The sequence below is a fragment of the Strongylocentrotus purpuratus genome, unplaced genomic scaffold (genome assembly GCF_000002235.5).
Source record: "Strongylocentrotus purpuratus isolate Spur 01 unplaced genomic scaffold, Spur_5.0 spur5_scaffold_16, whole genome shotgun sequence".
In the NCBI taxonomy this organism is placed as follows: Eukaryota; Metazoa; Echinodermata; class Echinoidea; order Camarodonta; family Strongylocentrotidae; genus Strongylocentrotus; species Strongylocentrotus purpuratus.
This window is the reverse complement of record NW_022145601.1, coordinates 25,853,510-25,874,290: the sequence shown is the minus strand read 5'-3', so window position 1 is coordinate 25,874,290 and position 20,781 is coordinate 25,853,510. Positions and strand designations below refer to the sequence as shown.

At 35.5% G+C, this 20,781-nt stretch overlaps 1 protein-coding gene across 1 annotated transcript in view; it reads left to right on the top strand.

Annotated features, from left to right (window-relative positions):
- The first annotated feature begins 318 nt into the window (after positions 1 to 318).
- The window catches only part of LOC115924592 (sphingomyelin synthase-related protein 1-like), a 32,560-nt gene continuing 12,097 nt past the window's right edge, over positions 319 to 20,781 (top strand). The window contains exon 1 of the mRNA XM_030987144.1: positions 319 to 410. The gene's annotated coding sequence lies outside the window, so the exon portion shown is untranslated. The remainder of the gene's footprint in view (positions 411 to 20,781) is intronic.

Here is a 20,781-nt window from a genome sequence, read left to right as displayed (position 1 = left end):
AAGTCGGGAACATAATGGTTTTGTTTTCGTCTGATACAAGAATTGATATTGCTCTCGTTATGACAATATTGGACTCGTCTCCGACCCGTTCAATATTTTCATAGCTCGAGCAATATATTCTTGTATCACACTCAAAGCCATCCAATATTATATAAATATTCATTTATAATGCCTTAAACCGATCAAATACGGAAGTCGGGAACATAATGATGTGAATCCTCAATTTACGTACGCGAGTACCATTAGATTTATCTTCGCGCCATAGAAGCGATAATGTCTATGCGCCCTCAATATCGGCAGTACTAGCAGTGTTTTCATACCGTGCAGTTGTGCCTTTTGGAGCTTCTCCAACGTTTTGCTACCGTGCTGAAGAAATAGGGAAAGGCAGCCGAACCTGTTGGTGAAGAAAGGTAAATTATTAGCAAACTAAAATCGGATTAACCACGCCCTCCTTCAAACGTGCGGATAGGCCCATAAATACCTCAAATTTACAATATGCAATCATCTCGTTTTGTTACAACCATACAAATATTCCTCTTATCTTAACATAAATTATTTCAATTTTACACATACACTGGGGAAATGAGGGTATCGCATTGCATGCTTTAACTGTATTTTAAACAGATAAGGGCTACTCTAGTCTAATTCGTTATTTCAGCTATTGCCATTAGTATTCAGTATTAATATTTAGTATTGAGAATGTTTAGTATGTTTGTTTTGTATCACTTGAAGAATATATGTCAAATTGAATGGTAAAGGTTTGACAACGTTTTAAGTCAAAGGCTTACGTTGCCAAACATCTGCGTGTTTCTCCAATGCATTATTAATGTAAATGTATTATAATTGCAACTGCCTTTTTAAAGTCTACTACTATCGTTCGTTAATCTCATGATCGTGGCATGTAACCATGGAGAAATGAATAGGCAATTCAATAAATAAATTAGAGGACTACTGAACACAACCAGACAAGAACCCATTATTATTATTATTTATTACCGGCAGACCTCTAGAAAATGATTAGCCGATTGCTGGGATACTACCAGCAAACTAGTAAATCAGATGAGCATAAGATACTTCTAACAGACTGACTGAGAGGTTTATACTAACTAGCAGAGTACTAAGAGAATGAAAGAGGGGGCAACTGAGGAGAAAATAATAGACTACAGGGAGACTAGTAACAGATTAAAAAAGAAGACTATACTACCACTGTCTAGCAGACTATTAACATTGTAAATAAAATGAATGTGACTATACTAACAGTCAACTATATATATATATCAGACTAAATGTAGCGCTTAGAGACTTCGGTGGTAAGCGCTTTATAAGCACCGTTTTTATTATTATTATTAACATACAAACTACTCCAAGGCTAAAAGAGAAGACTAGTAACAGTCTAAATGAGATGACTACAGGCCTACTAACACACCACTATCATACGAAATGTGTAGACAACATACATACTACTGCCAGGGTAAATGAGATTATTACGAGCAGATTACTGACAGACTAAAGGAGAAGAACGTCCCTATATACTTCCAAAGAGTGTTGTGACGGGGATTCGTACCCCGTACCTTGTTATCCACAGTGCTGTCGCTAAAGACCACAACACCTATATATGGGAAGACTGACAGAAAACAACTCGGTGACAACTTGTAGACTTCTGACATATTATTAGCAGACTAACAACAGACTGTTTTATACAATTTCTTAACTCATGTCTAGAAAAGTTTAACTTTGGTGAGTCATTTCGCAAATGGATCTCTGCCCTATATAAAAATATTTCAAGTTCGGTATTGGTTAATGGTTGGATTTCCAAAAGTTTTGATGTTGAAAGAGGCATACGACAAGGATGTCCATTGTCAGCACTGCTGTTTATCTTAGCTGCCGAGCTCATGGCAAACAAAGTGAGAAAAAATAATATTATTGAACCAATAGAAATGGTCGGGTATGACCTTAAACTAAAGTTGTTGCAATATGCCGACGACACATTATTTTTTGTTCCGGATGAAACTTCATTAAATGGAATTTTACATAAACTGAATCAGTTTGGCGAAGTAGCAGGTCCAAGAATAAATAAAGAAAAGACAGCCATGATATGGCTAGGAGACACTGATAGAAGTTGGAATTTAGAGAATCATGATCTGAAATGGTCCCACAAACCTATAAGATACTTAGGTCACTACATATATTTTAATAATAATGAAGCTCTAAAGATGGACTGGGAACAGAAGTTGATAAAATTGAGGAAAATTCTTGATAGCTGGACAAAAAGAAGCTTAACCATTTTTGGAAGAGTCACGGTACTGAAAAGTCTAGCACTTAGCCAAGTTTCTCACTTGATCATGGTTGATTCCATCCCTCCAAAAAATTTTGAAGTTGATAGAAGGCATTATATTCAAATTTATTTGGAGTGGGAAAACAGAAAAAAATCAAAAGGGTTTCTCTTATGGAAGACTACAGTAAAGATGGTATAAAAATACTTGACATACAAAGGCAATTGTTCAGCTTCCGACTAAAATGGTTAGGTAGATTTTTCAATGAGAGTAATGGAGCGTGGAAAACTTTTTTTTTCTTACTAGTTCAACTTATTGGGAAGCATCAAGCTATATACTGCTGAACTGCTCTTATAATATAACCACACTTAATGATATTCTAGTTCAAAAGAAAATTCCGTCATTTTAAGTAGAAATCTTAAAATGCAATGCAATGCAATGTTTGACTATGCAAGACTTAAACGAGCGATACCTCCTGTATGGGTCAATAGTTTAAAAGAAGAATTTATGCATGATTATACTAGACAAGAAAATGAAAACAATGTTCCATATCTGTTGGTGGCAAATAAGGTAAAACATGTTACTGATATAAGTAGCAATCGTTTCTATAAACTCATTCCTTCGAGAACTGTATTAACTAACACATGTTGCAGTTATTGGGAAAAAAAAACTTAATGTAGATATTGATTGGTTTAAGGTATTCAAGCGTAATCTTGCTCAAATTAGAGAAAGCAAATTACGAGAGTTTAATTTGAAATTACTGTATAACCTATTGCCAGTAAGAAGTCATCTTTTCAAATGGGGAATATCCAATGACGATGTATGCCCAGCATGTAATATAAAAGAGGATATAAATCACGCATTTATAGAATGCAAACTAATCGAGCCCTTCATTAAACATATCAAAGAAATATTCAAGTATCAAGTATCAAGTTTATTTGTCTTCCAGAAAACACATGTGACAAAATATAATAGAGTATAATCATAACAGTACAATGTAGAACAAAGGAAGACGAGGAGACCTTGGTTGAAGCACAGCTTGTTAAGTTAAGGCCCCCTCATATGATGTGACAAAGATAACTTATTTATGAATACAACAACAAATATGGAATATATAAAACTATTTACAAAATACTCTCAGAGAACAACTACCCAACGTTGCATCTAATATGATCTAATATGGACAAACCCAAGCCGACACCAAGTCGAGACATCAATGAGTTATTGCTCTCTGAGTGCAGAGGTCAAGTAGGAATATATGGTATATGTAGTATGTACAGATGAGAAAGAAGAAGAAAAAAGAAAAGGGATAAAGGGGGTTATATGTCAAAGTCAAGAATTAACGAAAAAAAGATCAAGAGTAGAGTTAAATATGCTACAGTACACTAACAATAAAGCTTGATAACACATTCATGTGTCATCGACATACTTGTCAAGAAAATATGACTTAAGTCTACGTTTAAAAACTGAGATACTTGAAGCATTTGTTATGGTAGTATCAAGTGAATTCCAGAACCTGGGGCCAGTGGACATTAGTGTATTCAAAGTGAAGGTTGTCCTTGCATATGGTAAATGGAGAGCAGAAGCCTGTCTAGTATTATAGCTGTGAATTTGGTTATTTCTTCTAAAGATTTGAGCAAGGGCAGGAGGGAGGTCTCCAGAGTGAATGCTAAACATGAGCATTCCAAGTTGCATTGAATAGAGATCTTCTAGTTTTAGAATACTGTTTTCATAATAAAGTAGATTTGTATGTGCACGATAATTTGCTTTACAAATTATTCTAATAACCCGCTTCTGCACTACAAAAAGCCTGTGGATTTGAGTTTTGGATGATTTGCCCCATGCCAACATACCATAATTGATATATGATAAAATAAGAGTAGAGTACAAAATGAACAATACCTCTTGAGGTATACATGATCTCAACTTATAAATAACACCAGTATTTTTTGACACCACTTTACTTAATTTGTCCACATGAGTTTTCCAATTCAGTTTCTCGTCTATGTATATTCCAAGAAATTTCGTTGAAGTTACTCTCTCAATTGGGTTATTATTGAATGCCACTTCGCCTGGCAAAATATTAACTGAATTACTGAACAGTATATAATTAGTTTTCTGAAGATTCAAGGATAACTTATTAGCATTAATCCACTTCATTACTTTTCGAAACTCTTCATTAACAGTTTTCAACAATGTTTGTGGACATCTATGAGAAAAAAAATACACTTGAGTCATCAGCAAAAAATATGAATGATAATACACTTGATGAGCGTTGAAAATCATTAATATACAAAATGAATAAAAGTGGTCCCAAAATGGATCCCTGGGGAACACCACATGTTACTTTTTGGGGACTAGAGTCAATTCCATTTAAGGACACATATTGCTTTCTATCAGTTAGATAACTTCTAAACCAATCCAAGGCGACTCCCCTGACACCATAATGACATAATTTACTTAAGAGAATTTCATGGTCTACAGTATCAAAGGCCTTGGAAAAGTCTAAAAATGTACCAATGGTGTGTAAGCGACTATCTAAGGCAGAAGCAAGTTTATCTATAAGGTGTAAGATTGCATGTGTTGTTGTATGCTTCTCCCGAAAACCAAACTGATAATTACTGAAGACACATGTTTTGTTTAAAAATGTTATAGTTCTTACATAAATAATTTTTTCCAGAATTTTTGAAAAACAGGTTAACAAAGAAATCGGACGATAATTTGTCAGTAATTGAGAGTCACCTTTTTTAAAAATTGGTACAACTTTTGCGATCTTCATGTTTATCGGTACAACTCCCCTTGACATAGACAAATTAAAAATATGAACTAGTGGTTGAAGGATACCGACAATAACTTGCTTAATAAGTTCGTTCCCAATATGATCATACCCAGGACTTTTCTTGTTCTTGAGGGCTCTAACAATACCAAGCAATTCTTCTTCATTTGTGGGCACCAGAAATAAACTTTGCATGTTAGGTTCTACTAAGTAGTCATGAAAATCAGTTTGACTGTTAGGAATATTTTTTTTCAGATTCGGACCAATATTACAAAAATATTCATTAAACTTTTCCACTATAATATTTTTATCTTCAACCATTTGGTCATCTATATTCATTTGTATTATACTTGTTACTTTAGATGCTTTTTGAAATACATTTCTTATCACCTTCCACGTGCCCTTGATATTATTGATATTAAGTTGCTTTAAACTGTGCTAAATAGTATTGTTTTTTGGCTGCACGCAGCACAGAAGTCAGAGTATTTCTGTAAACGGAATATTTCCTTTTTAGAGCTACCGTCCCTGCTTTCTTATACTTATAAAACAGCTCATTTTTCTTATTTATTGATTTCAGCATAGCATTGGTGACCCACGGCATACGTGGAGTTCTTCTACGGTTGTTTTTACTCTTTACTACTGGAATATTAGCATCATACAACAATAAAAACCTATTCATGAAAATATCGAAGGCACTCTCATCACACTGATTCAAAAGAACATCACTCCAGTTTGTCGCCAATAACGCCTCTCTAAACTGATTAATATTTTATGGGGTGTTTCTTCTAACATAAATGTTCTTATGGGTGACTACAAGTTTTTTTCCCAAAGGAATTACAGTATACACAGGAAAATGGTCAGACAAGTCCGACACAACAATAGTAGATAAGGGAAAAGGTTGTAAGTTACTAAAGATATTGTCAATTAGAGTAGCAGAAGATTCAGTTACTCTTGTTGGTTTTGTTATCAAGGGCAACAAAGAAAACGACAACATCAAATTCAGGAAATCATCAACATGAGCATCAACATTGTGCTGTAAAAGGTTTATATTATAATCTCCAACCAAAAATAAGGATTTACTGTTAAGTGACTGGCTTTCCAAAACTCTCTGCATTTCGTCCAAAAAAATGTTCAAAATACCATTGGGAGGTCTGTACACGACTCCAATTACGATATTATTTTTACCAGAAATAAAGACTTCAACAAATAAAGCTTCTAAATTTTCAGTCATAACATTAAGCTCGTGACATACTCGATAATCGAGCCCAGACGGAACATAAAGGGCAACACCACCACCACGTCTGTCTACTCTACTATTGCTTAACAAGTTATAACCTGGAATAACAAACAAATTTGCATCATTTTCATTGGTGAACCAAGTTTCAGTGACACCAATGGCAGTTAAGCCTGAGCTGATTTTGTTCACAAATGATGTCACATGTTCAAAATTTCTACACATGCTGCGGATATTAAAATGAAGAAGGGAAAGCTCTTTATCTGTGGCATTTTTAACTGACTCAAAGAACTGTTGTTCTGTAGAATAATTACATCATTAAGAGATATATACAAAGTAAGGACACTGACGCTCAATATCCAACACCTACTCAAAATAGATTGTGAAAGTCATTGTATATTATTCTTTACAATAGCATTTTGGACCATTTATAAATTGATTGTTATACGAAATATAACTGGGATAGACAAGAGAAAAGTTGCTTCTAAACAAAATCTCCATAGAGAAATTATAAAAAGAATGGAAAGTAAATCAAACTTAAAGATGAACAGAAAGCTTTTACCAAAAGAACTGTTGGGTGTTATTTAAGAAAAAAAAAAGAAAAAAAAAGAAGAAAAAAAGAAGAAAGAAAAACAAAAGAAAGGGAATCAAAACTATCAGTATAATTTGTATGTTAATTAAGATTCAATTGCTTTGCAAAGCAAAACTTAATTTCAATTCTTTGTTATGACAATAATAATGTTTTTGCGATTATGTAAATTTGATTTGTAGTATTGTATCTTTGAATGTAACCATGTATATATAATCAATAAATCCTCTGATGAGGCAAAGAAAAAAAAAACAGCAGACTGTTATGAAACACATGAGCAAAATATCAACAGACAATAAGCATAATAATATTATCAGACATTTAATATGATCACAAACTTCCTGCAGACCATCAGCAAATAATTCCTTGAACACTAGCAAACTACCAGTATACTGTCAGCAGACGGCTGGCAGAATGAGTCTGCTAACAGACTATTAGCAGACATAGCAGGGTAAATTAATTACTACCAGCAGACTAACAGCAAATAATTCCTTAAATACTAGCAAACTACTTGTATACTATCAACATGGAATGTGTTTACGAAATGCAATTTCGCTTCGTCATCTGTCGCACATATAGCAGCAATACAAGACATTAAACATTTATATCATGCTATTGGGTAATCGTTCAGTATCATGCAGCGTAGGTTTAACAACAGACGTGAAATTAAAAAACGTTGCCTAATCTGCGTCAAATCACGAAAGGTACAAATCGCCGTTACTTTCATCTTCAATTTTGATGTCCCACTTTCCTTTTATCTAAAAAAAAAACAAAAAAAACTCGTTTTAACCTTCTGTAATACAGAATTACAGATACCAAGAACTGGAATTTTTTCTTAACATTACCATGAAATGTATTCATGAAGGCCATATCCGATCGAACCCAATTTTACCACAATATTGTGTTTCCTTTTCTTCACCCCCCCCCCCCCCCCTCCTTCCGAAGTACAATTTTTTAATAATTATGTATTTTTGATTTCTTCTTGCACTGGAAACCCGCACCTGGGAAATGTGTGCACATGTGTAAACTTGTGCCACCCCGCCCATTCCTAGAAAAACCACTGTCATACCCATTAGTGAAATGATACGATATGATACATATAAAAGGATGTATGCACGCTGTACGGATATGTGTGAATAAACCTGTAGCAAAAATTGGTATATTTCCAGATATTACGAATCACATTATTCAGCAATGTGTATACAAGATGTATGACGGTCGGTTCAAAGTCAAGTGTCCTGTTTAATGGAATTGAATTAACTTATCATCTATACATGTGATACACAATGAACATAAGTATATCTATGTGGATGTACATGTACCTGTATGCTATTTGTTGTGGTGTCGAAATGACACTATACTAGTATATCACTGTATAATGTATTACATATCATTTGTATATCATTATCTATTCTATTCAAGAAAATTCAATGATGTTTTTTTTTATTTCGACAATGCTTATCGTCAAAGGCTGAATTCAGCACGTTCCAACAAAATTCTCAATACATCAGAAAAAAGGTACGATCGCACCCCATTCATATAGAAAAGTATGCTTGGATTTATCTCATAAAAGAAGTTTTTTTATTTATAAATATTTGTGTGTTGTCTCATAAAAGAAGTTGATCGCAACACACACCTGAGTGCAGGGGTCACGGGCACAGAACTGTCAAATAAGTAGAACGCTCATCCCAATTTACAATGCACAGATAGACATGAGGCCGTTGAACGCGCTGGGAAATACACTCGAGTATTTTGCCTAGTCCTCGATCTTTTCAGCTCACACATTTAAAGAATAGCAAATTTACGGTTAGCACAATACTGCAATGACCTTGAATATCCACAGATCTTCAAAACATGAAGAGGTCCCACTTTTTACATTTTAAAATAATCCCTCCAACAGCGATGGAGGTGCTACAGAAATAGCCTTTGTTTCCGCTTTTCAAAGTCTACTTCCAGTCCTGTATATCATGGAGTGCAATGAATAATGATTACATAACTTTCATGAGCACGTATCCAGTATATCGTCTCCGAGTATTTCACAATTTGTTCTGCAATATCTGCTCATGCTCAGACTGCAACCGTGAACTGGCTTCCCTGTCGTTGAGAAAAAAGCGGCGAACACAACAGAGGACTAACGAAGATGATGGATATCACGTGATCACGTACGAGCGCTTGCCACATTTTTCGAACCTCTATAAGCCTTCTACGTATATTCACAGTTCTGTGGTCATTCATCTGGCATGTAGTTCCATTATGTGAATGAGTAAATTCCGACAAAAATATACAAACAATAAAAACAAGTTTAATACCAGAAGAAAGCTAACGATTATTATATTCATTAGCCGCTCACCCTAAAGCCGTCTGACCGCAATGGAACGAGTGATGGGATTTGCGAAAGTGGCCGAAGTGCATTTGAAACTCGCTATTTTGCCATCTCCAACGTAAAAAGAGACGAAATTGTGCTGGATTACTAGTTTTTTTTTCCGACAAAGTTCAGAGAAAATGCATATTATTTTGTGTATATTATACTTTTCGAAAAGTTACCCAAGTGACTCCCGGGCAACCTAAGCTGGAAAGAAACGTACTTTTGTGTAAACTTCACTTTTTAATGCAAACATGCCTATTTGTTCTATGCACGCAAGTCAGATAGCGGATGATACAACGTTTCTATATTGTAGCTATTTATAATAATATTTGCTATTAATATTAATGCTATTTGTAGTAAATACATTTGTCGTGGAGGTGTCGTGGTATAGTGGTTCATTCACGACCTAAAGCGACCAGTAGAATAATAGGAGAGTTTTAGTGGACTACTAAAAGGCAATCAGATAGCATGTAGCAGATTACCTCTAGACCTCTAGAAATTTATTTTAGCAGACTACTGGGATAGTTACTAACAGACTCGTAAATTAGATGACTCATAGGATACTACTAACAGACTGAATGAGGGGATTATACTGACTAGCAGACTGCTAAGAGTAAGAGACTAACAGAGAGGACATCGAGCAGCTTACTAAGAGATTAAATGGCGGCATTTGGCCTACACATCAAATGGTTATTATTACGTTTTCTGGATCTGTATGATATGGGAAACAGCTCAACCAACACCTGTGAAAGGTCGTTGATCATGTATAAAGCGGCAGGGAAACTAGACATACATAGTAGGTCTATGGTAAATGTGTAAAAGGTGGCGCAGCGAGAGCCCAACCATTTAGAAGGGGTGGGGGCACTGGCATACGAGGGGGGGGGGGCAAGCAGTGTCACGCGAAAAATGATATGCTATTTACAGAGCCTTTGGTAGTTGTAGCGGTTAGGGAGAGGGCCCTGTCGTCCAATTTTCTCATCCTTTTCCCATTTTTCTCTTTCATCCTTATCTATTGTATTTTGCCATTCGGGGTGGGGGGGGGGGATATGCTCCTCTGTAGCTGCGCCAAACGGATGTTACTTCTATCTGTTCGTTGGAGGTCGTAATCAATCTTACAGTTGTAACTGGACCATATGCTCGAATATTCGTTGTAACGCTTTGGCTGCGGCAAGTCAAAAGACCAGTCCACAAATTTTATTGTAATTGTAATCGGTGAGTCCCCCAAAAGACCCCCAAAGTGCTATAATAGTAATGATTTACTAGATTAACCTGTTGTACGTTATCATGCGAATATGCAAGCTGTGGGGGTATTCTTTGGTTGTTGGTTTGTCACGCAAGCCCAAGGCAGGTATTGATGTTGCATAAATAGTGATGATTATCATATTAAATGTACACATAAATCCTATTTCAGTTTCTATCATGAAAATGTGATTATGTGTTAACAGATGTATCGACATATTGTCAGCGCTTATCCCCTGAACATAACACAAAGTATTTTAGGTTGTACATCAGACTTGCTGAGAAAACAAACATTACCTTGACTCCCTAGTATCAAATTTAAAAAATAGATATACCATTCGCGAATAATAAGAAAAGAACGCCGTTTCGTAATATCTTTTTATAAGGACGGTGTAAATCAGCAGAATATTTGTTTTTTACATTATTACAAAGAATGGGCTTCTTTGATTTTATTTTGTAAATAGTAACCTATTATATTACATCTATGATTTTGCTTTGACCAAAAACAGGTGACGTGATCTAGTGGATAAGTTTAATATAAAATGTTCCACTCTCCACCCAAGTGAAGTAAATGATTACCCAGTAGGAAGTACTTTCGTCAATGCTTTAGCGCCTTTATTATGGTGGCTCAGATACGGCCAGTGTAATATACTATGATAATAATAATAATAATAATAATAATAATAACAATATTTATAAAGCGCAACATATCCATCTCTAGAGCTGCTCAAGGCGCATACAAATAATTTAAATTAATATTCAACATACTTAAGATTAAAAAATATCAAATGTTAACTTGCATTAGATCATACAAGTTCATGGTGCCAAGGTACATACAATGTGGCACAATGTTATTAAGCGCAGTAGCGTATATTCATATATTAGCTGTGCTATATAAATGGCCCTATTCGTATAATTATTGAATAGACGTATATCATGTCTTGCATAGTCATCTCGTCTAAAGAAAACAAGAGACTGAGTGGTATCTAAACGATTGAATGTGTAAAGTGTTAACCCCCCCCCCCCTCAGAACAGAAGAAATCTTACATTCCCAACATTGAACGTTAAAGGTATAGACCATTTTTTTTTGAAACGCCCCCCTCTCAAAAATGAAATGGATGCTCTTATTACCAATAATATGAAAGAATATGTTTGGACTAATACGTGATGATACAATTTTTGCCGGGAAACCGCCTACTAATCGATATATTTGGTAAATTATCATATCGATCCGATCCTGGATAGATATCGCAAATGCACTTCAACGTAATAGTATATTTGTAAAGCGCTTAGAGACATTTGTATTAAGCGCTATATAAAAACTAAATATTATTATTATTATTGAACATTTGGGCAAATATTTCAGCTTTTTTTGCGAATTTAGGTTGAAGCATTACCATCTAAACCTCTGAAGGCAATATTTAAACAATATTGAATGGATATTTTGTACCCAATACCCTTGAACCGCAATTTTACCACTACCGGTCTTTACCTTTAACACAAATCATAAGTCATTATTATCTTCACAGTTGTAGGAAGCCAGGGTGCGGAGCTCTCTTTAGAATTTTGATTATATCATCATGACCATTGTTCGGGTAGCGATTATCGCTTTGTAACGTGTTAGAACCTTGTTTGGTACGAATTTACAACGTAATAAGGCCCTATCTCACTGAGCGGCGAATGTTTGCGAACGTAACGAATGTGGGGTTTCGCCAGGGTTCGTAAAAGGTTGCAAAAGGTTGCAAGAAAGTTCGCAATTAGTTTTCATTGTCGAAAACAGTTTTTCTTGTCGCAAAGAAATGTCGAACATATTCAAAGATTTTCCGCAAAAAGTTGCAGGCGTTTGCAAAATAGTTGTAAGCGTTTGCAAAACAGTAAAGCCTTTGCAATCGTTTGTAAGACGGTGTCGCTCTATATCGCCAGTTATCATTGTTTCGCCAATGCTAGCGACCACGTTACCATAGGTTTATTTATTAAAATCGACCCATTGAGTACCAGGAGTTAGCAGAAGGTCTCGAACGTTCACAAATAGTGGCAAAGGATTGAGGATTTCAGTGAGATAGGGCCTTAAGGTAGATGATCAGTAATATACCTTGATTCGCTGTCAGCGGCGAATTTGGACCTTAGCGTCAGGAGGGAGGGGGTGGGGTGGGTTGGCAAAATATTGCAAGCACTGGGAGGTCCATGTATTTCGGCACGAAAATCATATTTCTTAGAAAAACTGTAATGTGATATGAGTATTCAACGGAGAAACGAAATATTGCACAAATTGAAAACGAGTAAATCAATTTAGCGGCTGGAGTTACAGAAAAAAATTAAATGGGTTAGGATCGTTTACGTCACGTATTTATCACATTTCTCACCATTGCTCATAATTTGATGTCAGTGTGACATTTATGATATACAAATGCGAAATTTCCGAGGGACAATTTATTGAATAACGATAATAATAATAAGATTTCCGAGAGACAATTTATTAAATAATCATAACAATAATACTGCTACTACTACTACTAATAATAGGTCCAGCATAAGCATCCCTATGCCCCCCTGGCTACGCCTATGACAATTGCCTCTTAACGTAACTCTTAATTTTTAGGTAAGATTTTTTTTTTATTTTTTTTTTTATTCGAAAGCACAAGAAAATACGACGTCAGCATAATATCACGACAATGAGTCATGGTATTAAAAATTACACCGACGCACCCACCCACTAGCACTCCCCCCCCCCCCTCTCTCTCTCTGCCAAACATACACCCTCACCCGCGCACACATACGCATATATACACAGAGAATATGATTGACTTTGCAAGTGACGATTGTACAATTAATTTTATACTATTTCCCACAAGATATTTTTTGTTAAAAATGTCGTGATCAGCATCATCAACTTGTGTTGATTTAAAAAGAACCATCATGAATCAAAATATGCCGACCAAAAGAAAGCTATTAATCATGTATAATAAGGCAACAATGGCCTGGTCATTGACATCATCATGATTAACTTTCAGAAGCTTCTAACAAATATATCATTTTAATTGGAAATTTTCGATTCTTTCAAACATTTCATTATGAATTTGTGTAAGTATACAAGCACCAGTTCCCCCCCCTCTCTCTCTCTCTCTCTCTCTCTCGTGTGTGTACTGGCTATACAAATAACCTCATCCCAATAATGATTGTGATTTATGGTTATGATAAATAATGAGAATAGTATGAACAGTAATCTAGGTTTTACTGAAGAGCTCTATGCCGGAGGTGCCCAAAACTTTCATGAAATTCAATTCTTCTCACGAGGTCCCAATTTCGCACTCCTGGGTTGAGAGTGATGAATTTAAAAAAAAATAGAACATTAATCATGCAGCTGGGAGTTGAACCATCGACTGTTTTTCTGAGAGTCTGGTAACCTATCCCCCAGATCAGGTAACCTGCAACTTCAATATTCTTTTATATTCTAAATATTCCAAAAACTGTATTTCCACTGATATGTTTAACTGCTGCAGACAGAGCTTGTAGTTATGGTCTTTCAATTTACAAATAATTTCATTCTTGAACTTTGATCAATTTTTATTGTGCATCTCCATGTGCTTGCCATATTTTACGACTGAACGCCCACCCAATAAATTGTGTTGCCAATTTGGTAATTTAATTTAATAGATTTTGTACAGTCGAAATATTGGTATATTTCATTCGGAACATGTAAGCGCATTTAAGATCTTTGAATGAAAGGTTTTCCATTTCGATATATAAAAGCGATACACTTATATTTCAAATACTTCATTCATAATACTAACAATAACAACTTTCTTAATTGTAGGAATAAATGCATTAATAATAACCACAATAGCTACATTAACAACAATGATAATAATGATAATGGTAATATTGATTATCACACAAATAATGCTAAAGATGACGATACTACTGATTATAGTGATGAATACTAAAAACAATAAATATTACAATTTAGAGCAATGCTGGTTGATAGATTAAAAGAATGTCTTTCTCCTACTCTCTAAAAATACCCATCAGTCATACATCACTTAAACTTGCATCATCTAAACTAATGTGATTAGCAAAGAAAATCTAAATTTAGACATGACTAAATAACACACTTTTCCTTATTACCATATCGTTATATTTCCTGATAAGGTAATCTGTTATAAGACAAACCAAGGGGTTGCGAAAATAACAAATATTCTTTGACCAACGTCAGCGAATAAATTGGCCGTATTGGAGATAACCGCTCGTTGATGAGCCTCTTGGTCTTTATGACTTGTTTGATCACCCTGTCAAGAAGGTTAGTAATACTAAATGCCATACATTTTCTCACAGATGTTCGTCCTCACCCCTTTGCTTTTAAATTTGACGATATATTGAGCTTGCAGGGCATCTTGAACCCATAGAATAGTAAACCAGAATGAACTTACAGCTAGGTGTGGATTGATATACCTGATATACACATTAAACCATCAATTGAGTAGGCCTACACATTAGCAAAAAGACACAGCAGTTATGAAACTCAATTTAGATCGGGTGAATTGACAGTATAGCAGAGTGTTAGTAACAGAAGTAATAACATACAATGGTCTTAGTAGTAATGATAGTGGTATTATTAATAGCAGTATTTAGTAGTAGTCAGAGGCGGATCCGGTCGGCGGCAAAGGGGGGGGGGGCAATTCGCGGACAAGGGGGACTGAGGGGGGTGTGCCGCCCCCCCCCCCCCCTTGAGAAGCTGGAGACAAAAATCGAATTTCCAAACTCAGTTAATACGATTTGGTGTATACTTTTTGCCAGAGTATCATTTAAAATCTGTGACTTTTTCCAGCATAAAATTATGATAAGCCTTGGATTTCTAGGAGGAAATAACTGTAAACAAAAGTTTGCGAATAACAATTTATACTTCATTAAGAGGAATGGGGTATTTCTCAGCGGCGGTTTTAGGATTTCTCAAAGGGGCGGGGGGGGGGGGGTCGAAGGCAACGTGTGCGCGTAAACGCTAGCCCTACTGGATCGGGTCAAGACGTAGAGCACAGATACAGAGCATTATATTTATATATTAATTATTTATTGGGGCTTATTTTGCTTTCTTAATGGATCCGAGTCCCTGTCGGAGGTTCCGGAGCAGAACCCCAAGACGATCTCGAGTTTTAGCAGTTCAGTACCTTTAAGATGACCGTGTTGAGCTATGGAAACCAACACTCTCTCCGAAGGACAATTTTATACAACAGCTTTACTAATGGGGTCCACGGGGCCGCCTTAGGGCCCTGGTGGGTTGCAGGGTCAGTGCCCCCAGCCAGGGATCCAGGAGTCGGAGCCCCTGGAAGCTCTCGGGTTTGGCAATTCAGAACATTCTAGATAGCCGTCGTGGGCGATAAAAACTCTAATCCATCCCTTTAAATTTAAAATGTATTGCCCCTAGTGTGTGCTAAAAAAGGGCCTTATAATAGGCATTCCATTTAATTCAGTAGTAGAACGTACCGGATACAACATTCAATGGGATGATGCCCACATGATCTAGTTTGAAACGCACTTCTTGACTTCTGGTCAAGGATGGTAGAAGAATCCGTCTGCAAAAAAAGGATTATCCTTCACTGAATAGGGATAGGATAGTTACCTTATATCGCTCCAGTGATTTCGAAGCAGTAGACAGCAAGAAATTGTGTAAATAATAAAAGGTCCACGGGAGTCTTTGGTAGAAGCTTTAACTATATAAAACTCATCATCTCTCCAATTGTATACAACAAAAGGTTGTATTGGGAACCGCTTCTATCTTCAGTTTACGGATAGGGTGCAGTGGGAGAGCCTTTGCAGGGAGTCTTGGGGGCGGATCCCCAGGAATTTCTTGAATTTTTTGAAATTTAGGAAATTCAAAATATGGGCAAGATTACGACAAGCAGCTGGATGCCCACATTTCCTGAAACATCAAAGGGTACAGAAGAATTACTTATCGATTGCAATCAGCACTCCGAATTCTTTGAACTTTAAGCACTACTAAAATGTCCTATCACTTTTGTCAAGTTAATATTGATAATATACCGAGATACTGGCCTAAATTAGAGGGAAAAGATATTTACAAAAACCACCTTATTATATTTCACACCCTAGATATCTGAATGAAATTGATATTAACCTGTAGGTATTTTTTGTTATCCATCTTTTGACACCAGATCCATGGTGATTAGAGGTTTTACTTACACACCAGACACGTCCTCAATAGCATGCAGGTAAAATACATGTGGGCAAAAATGTCGTTTTTTGTGGGAATCAAATCAATAACCTATTTATGTTTATATTGTCTCAGTTGTTTAGTTAGTTTAGTTTGTAAGAATTTAAATGTATGCATTATTCTTATCTGACTTTTTTGTTCATTTAAGACATACTCATAAGGGACCTTAATTCCACAAGCCTTGCTTTCAACCAAGGTCACCTCATTTTTCTATTGTAACGCCATATTTTGTCAACTTGTTATATTCATGTCATATTTGTAATGTGTGTTATGAAAGAAAGAAAACCCTTGAACCGCAATTTTACCAAAACTGGTCTATACCTTTCACATCGACTCATAGTCTTGTGTAAAACATTCCCTGTTTTCTTTCAGTACGTTTGATATTTTTCCATTTGTATATGTGAAAAGGCAAAATTTCAGGTGATAAAGTTTCACTTTCATTTTTGTATTTTTGTGAAAGCCACAGGCTCCCAAATTCTAATGAGTTCACTTTTGGATTTTCTTCCCCGGAAGGAATGAAATAGAGCTCATGGGATTTGTTAAACAATATTTTTCTGTTAAATATAATAATTGAGGAAATTCCACCTAGATTTTAAATTCATGCGGTACACATGATCAGTCTATCGGCAACACAGCGGGAGAAATGGTGGTAGGCTATAGCCTCCATGTTACCATATACATCATTTGGACAAATGTGTAGAAAAAAAGGAAGACCACCCCCCCCCCCCCCATAAAAAAAAATATATTAAAAGAAACACGCAATAATAAATGCCATTGAGAAAATCAACACTCTAAAAGAACTCAAATAACGCAACCTCTATAAATAAACCACCGTAATGGCGTATGTCATTGTCCTGGATAGATCATGTCTATTTAAATCATGAATAGTTTCAGATGCAAATAGAAACTACAACATTAGTTGATATGTTTACGAATTTTCTGTCATTTCAAAGCTCTAGTGAGTCCACTTGTCATGCAAATTAGGAAATGGCTTGTACGATTGATAGGTACTTTCAGCTTTCGAAAATACTTGTTAAAGTCTCATTCCAGAGGTCATGGATATATAGGTGACGACACTGGTATATTAAATTTCTTTTAAATTATCTACCTATACGATTCTAGAAATATTCGTATGATTCACATGATATTTCCTTATTGTTTGATTAGAAATATATGCTTTTCTAGAGATATAAATGTATTACCATGACGACGGGCAAATACATCATTTAGAAAAATGGCAACAGGAGGGCCCATTTTCAGCACCCCCAAAATAGGGGAAATAGCACTTAGAATCAGATTTGTCAGACAATTTTGAATAAACTTTACAATCGTGAATAGCTATGCAACGTGTACAACCAGCTCCACACCTTTGCTAGCATCAAAATAGCTCTGATTAATGCAGAAGTAAATTTGAAACTGATAAAAAAAATCCGAAAGAGGATGATGAAGTTATTTAGTTTAAGGTTTGATTGATCAAACACAAAGCGGCTACTTCATCTAAATCTTAATTTCATACAACCTGGAATGGATATTGTAAAAGTTAAAAGTGAAGAGTTTGGTCTATGCATGAATGTCAAGAAAACTAGGTCTATGATTTTTATTAGAACAGAGAATAAGCCGAGAATCTGTTTGAAACTAGATGGACATATCATTGAGCAGGTCAGTAATTATATTTACTGAGGAAAAAATATCACAGATGATGCCAGATTCGAAGCAGAAATAAAAAGAAGAATGGAAATAGCTCGGAATACATTTCTGGCAATGAAAGACTTATTCATAGATAGAAATGTGAAATTTGCGCTTATGTTAAGGCTAGTAAACTGTTATGTATGGTCTGTCCTATTGTATGGAGCTGAAACATGGACAATAAGCAAGGCCATGGAAAATCGAATAACACCTTTTGAAATGTTGATTTACAGAAGAATGATGAAAATCTCTGGGAAACGAATGAAAACCAACAAAGAGATATTGCACAAGGCAGGGCCACAAATTGCACTGATAGGCGAGGATTATTTAAGGAGAGAAAAGTCAAATACGTTGGTCATGTTAAAAGGCACCAAAGCCTCTTGAAGGATGTGTTGGAGGGAAGAGTGTAAGGAAGTAGACCGAGAGGGAGACCCAGAATCAACTGGGAAGAGAATGTCAAAAACTGGAGTGGACTAAAACTGAAAGAGTGCACCAGAATGGCAGAAGATAGGGTGAAATGGGGAGATGTTGCAATCAACCACCGAACCGAGAGAAGATACTAGATAGATAGAAATTTCATAAAATGTGAACAATTCTGCTGATTCGTATTTGTAATATTAAAAATTTTCCCGTAGATTAGTAAATGTCAAATTCTTTCCAAACCCAAAATGCTTGACTCACATGCCTTCAACGCTGCCACTGGACTTATATAAAACGAAAATTCAGGGATTATATTTTGCCCAATGTGTGCGGTGAACTAGTAAGGTACGGTATGAATGAATGCAATCATCCTTATCACAGAGCCGGCTTTCATTATATTCATATTGGCCGCCATTAAATTAACTGTAGTTCTACCACCCCCCCCCCCAACAAAAGAGGTTTTCAATCATGCAGTTTACGACTAAGCTGGTAAAAAATAATCCAGCACCGTGTCTCACTCTTCTGATTGCGAGAACCCTGGTCTTGTATGAAGGATTTAGTGCATAACACTTAGGGAAAAAATATGCAATTTTGTACTATATTGAAAGCGTTTTACAAATGGGTATGCTATGTGTCTGGGTTTGCACTGTAACCTGGTTTTCTTTCCAATAAGGAAATAATTTCAGATTTAATAAATGCTGCGGTTAATGATCAATAGCTGTATTTAGATATTTAGTTCTTCCTCTAAGTTTAGGTTAAAGAGAAGATTGAGTTCTGGGAAGAGGTGAAAAATAATTTGTGAGCGTTATCATTGTATTAATTTATGCAAGTGTGTAAGAACGTCAGATACAAAAAGTTATCTGAAAAGCATGGCTCTCAAATGCATTAATATTGTAAATATGTCATAAAGTATCAAACAAATTGGGACGGATATTTATGACTCATGTACGTGTTGTCCCATATACATCTTTTTGTGTACAGTGCTTGTAACTTTACCAAGACTTGGCCAAATTTCTTATCATGTTGATGATTCCAGAACCTAGCAGTACACTCCATTACGTATGCTAGATGATCAACCTTTTCTGATCGATTCCACAACGTTTCGTTCACCATGCAATCGCATGACCAGAACTCAACTTTATCTTTAAACACTTCAATTCTAAAATTTGTTATAATTTCTAATAAGCGGAATTGAACATAAAGTTTGCATTGTCCTTATTACACCTTGTCTAATTTCATCATGAATGTTTCCGAGTGCAAATAGAAACGTCAATATCAGTTTATATATCTACGAATCTCCTGTCATTTCAAAGCTCTAATCATGTAAATTGAGAGATGGCTTTCACGATTGAAAGGTACTTTCAGCTTTTGGAAATACATGTTGAAATGTCATTCTAGAGGAAATGGTGTCATGGTCATATGGGTGGCGACAGTGATATATTAAATTTCTTTGAATTTACCTATCTATGAATCTAGAATTTTTCGTACCGCGGTATGGCGGAAATTATTATTGTAATTGAAAGTTATCCATTTCCTGACTAAACTTTTCTTGTGATCAATAATCATTTTTTTTTTACTTAAATCTTTCAGGAATATTTATTCTTCCATGCAAAAAGAAGTTGATTTGAAATTTTCCTTTCTAATAAGAAAGACTCTCAGGTTTAACAAGTGCTTTGGTAACCAATAGCAGTGTTAAGATATTTAGTTCTTACTCACAGTTATAGATTAGGCGCTTAAATTCTAAAATTTGTTATAATTACTCTTGAAAAGAGATCCGTTGACATTAACATCGGTCGAGAATATTTAAAGATTGTCAGTCATGTTCCTTTCAAAATAATAAGACAGTAAAGGAGAACTTTGATTTAAGCTAGATAACCATGATTCTCTCACTTCCAATCGGATTATATATGATATGTATGCAGCGATGAAAATACCCACATGAAAGTTGACTTTAATAGTCGGGTTACTTTATA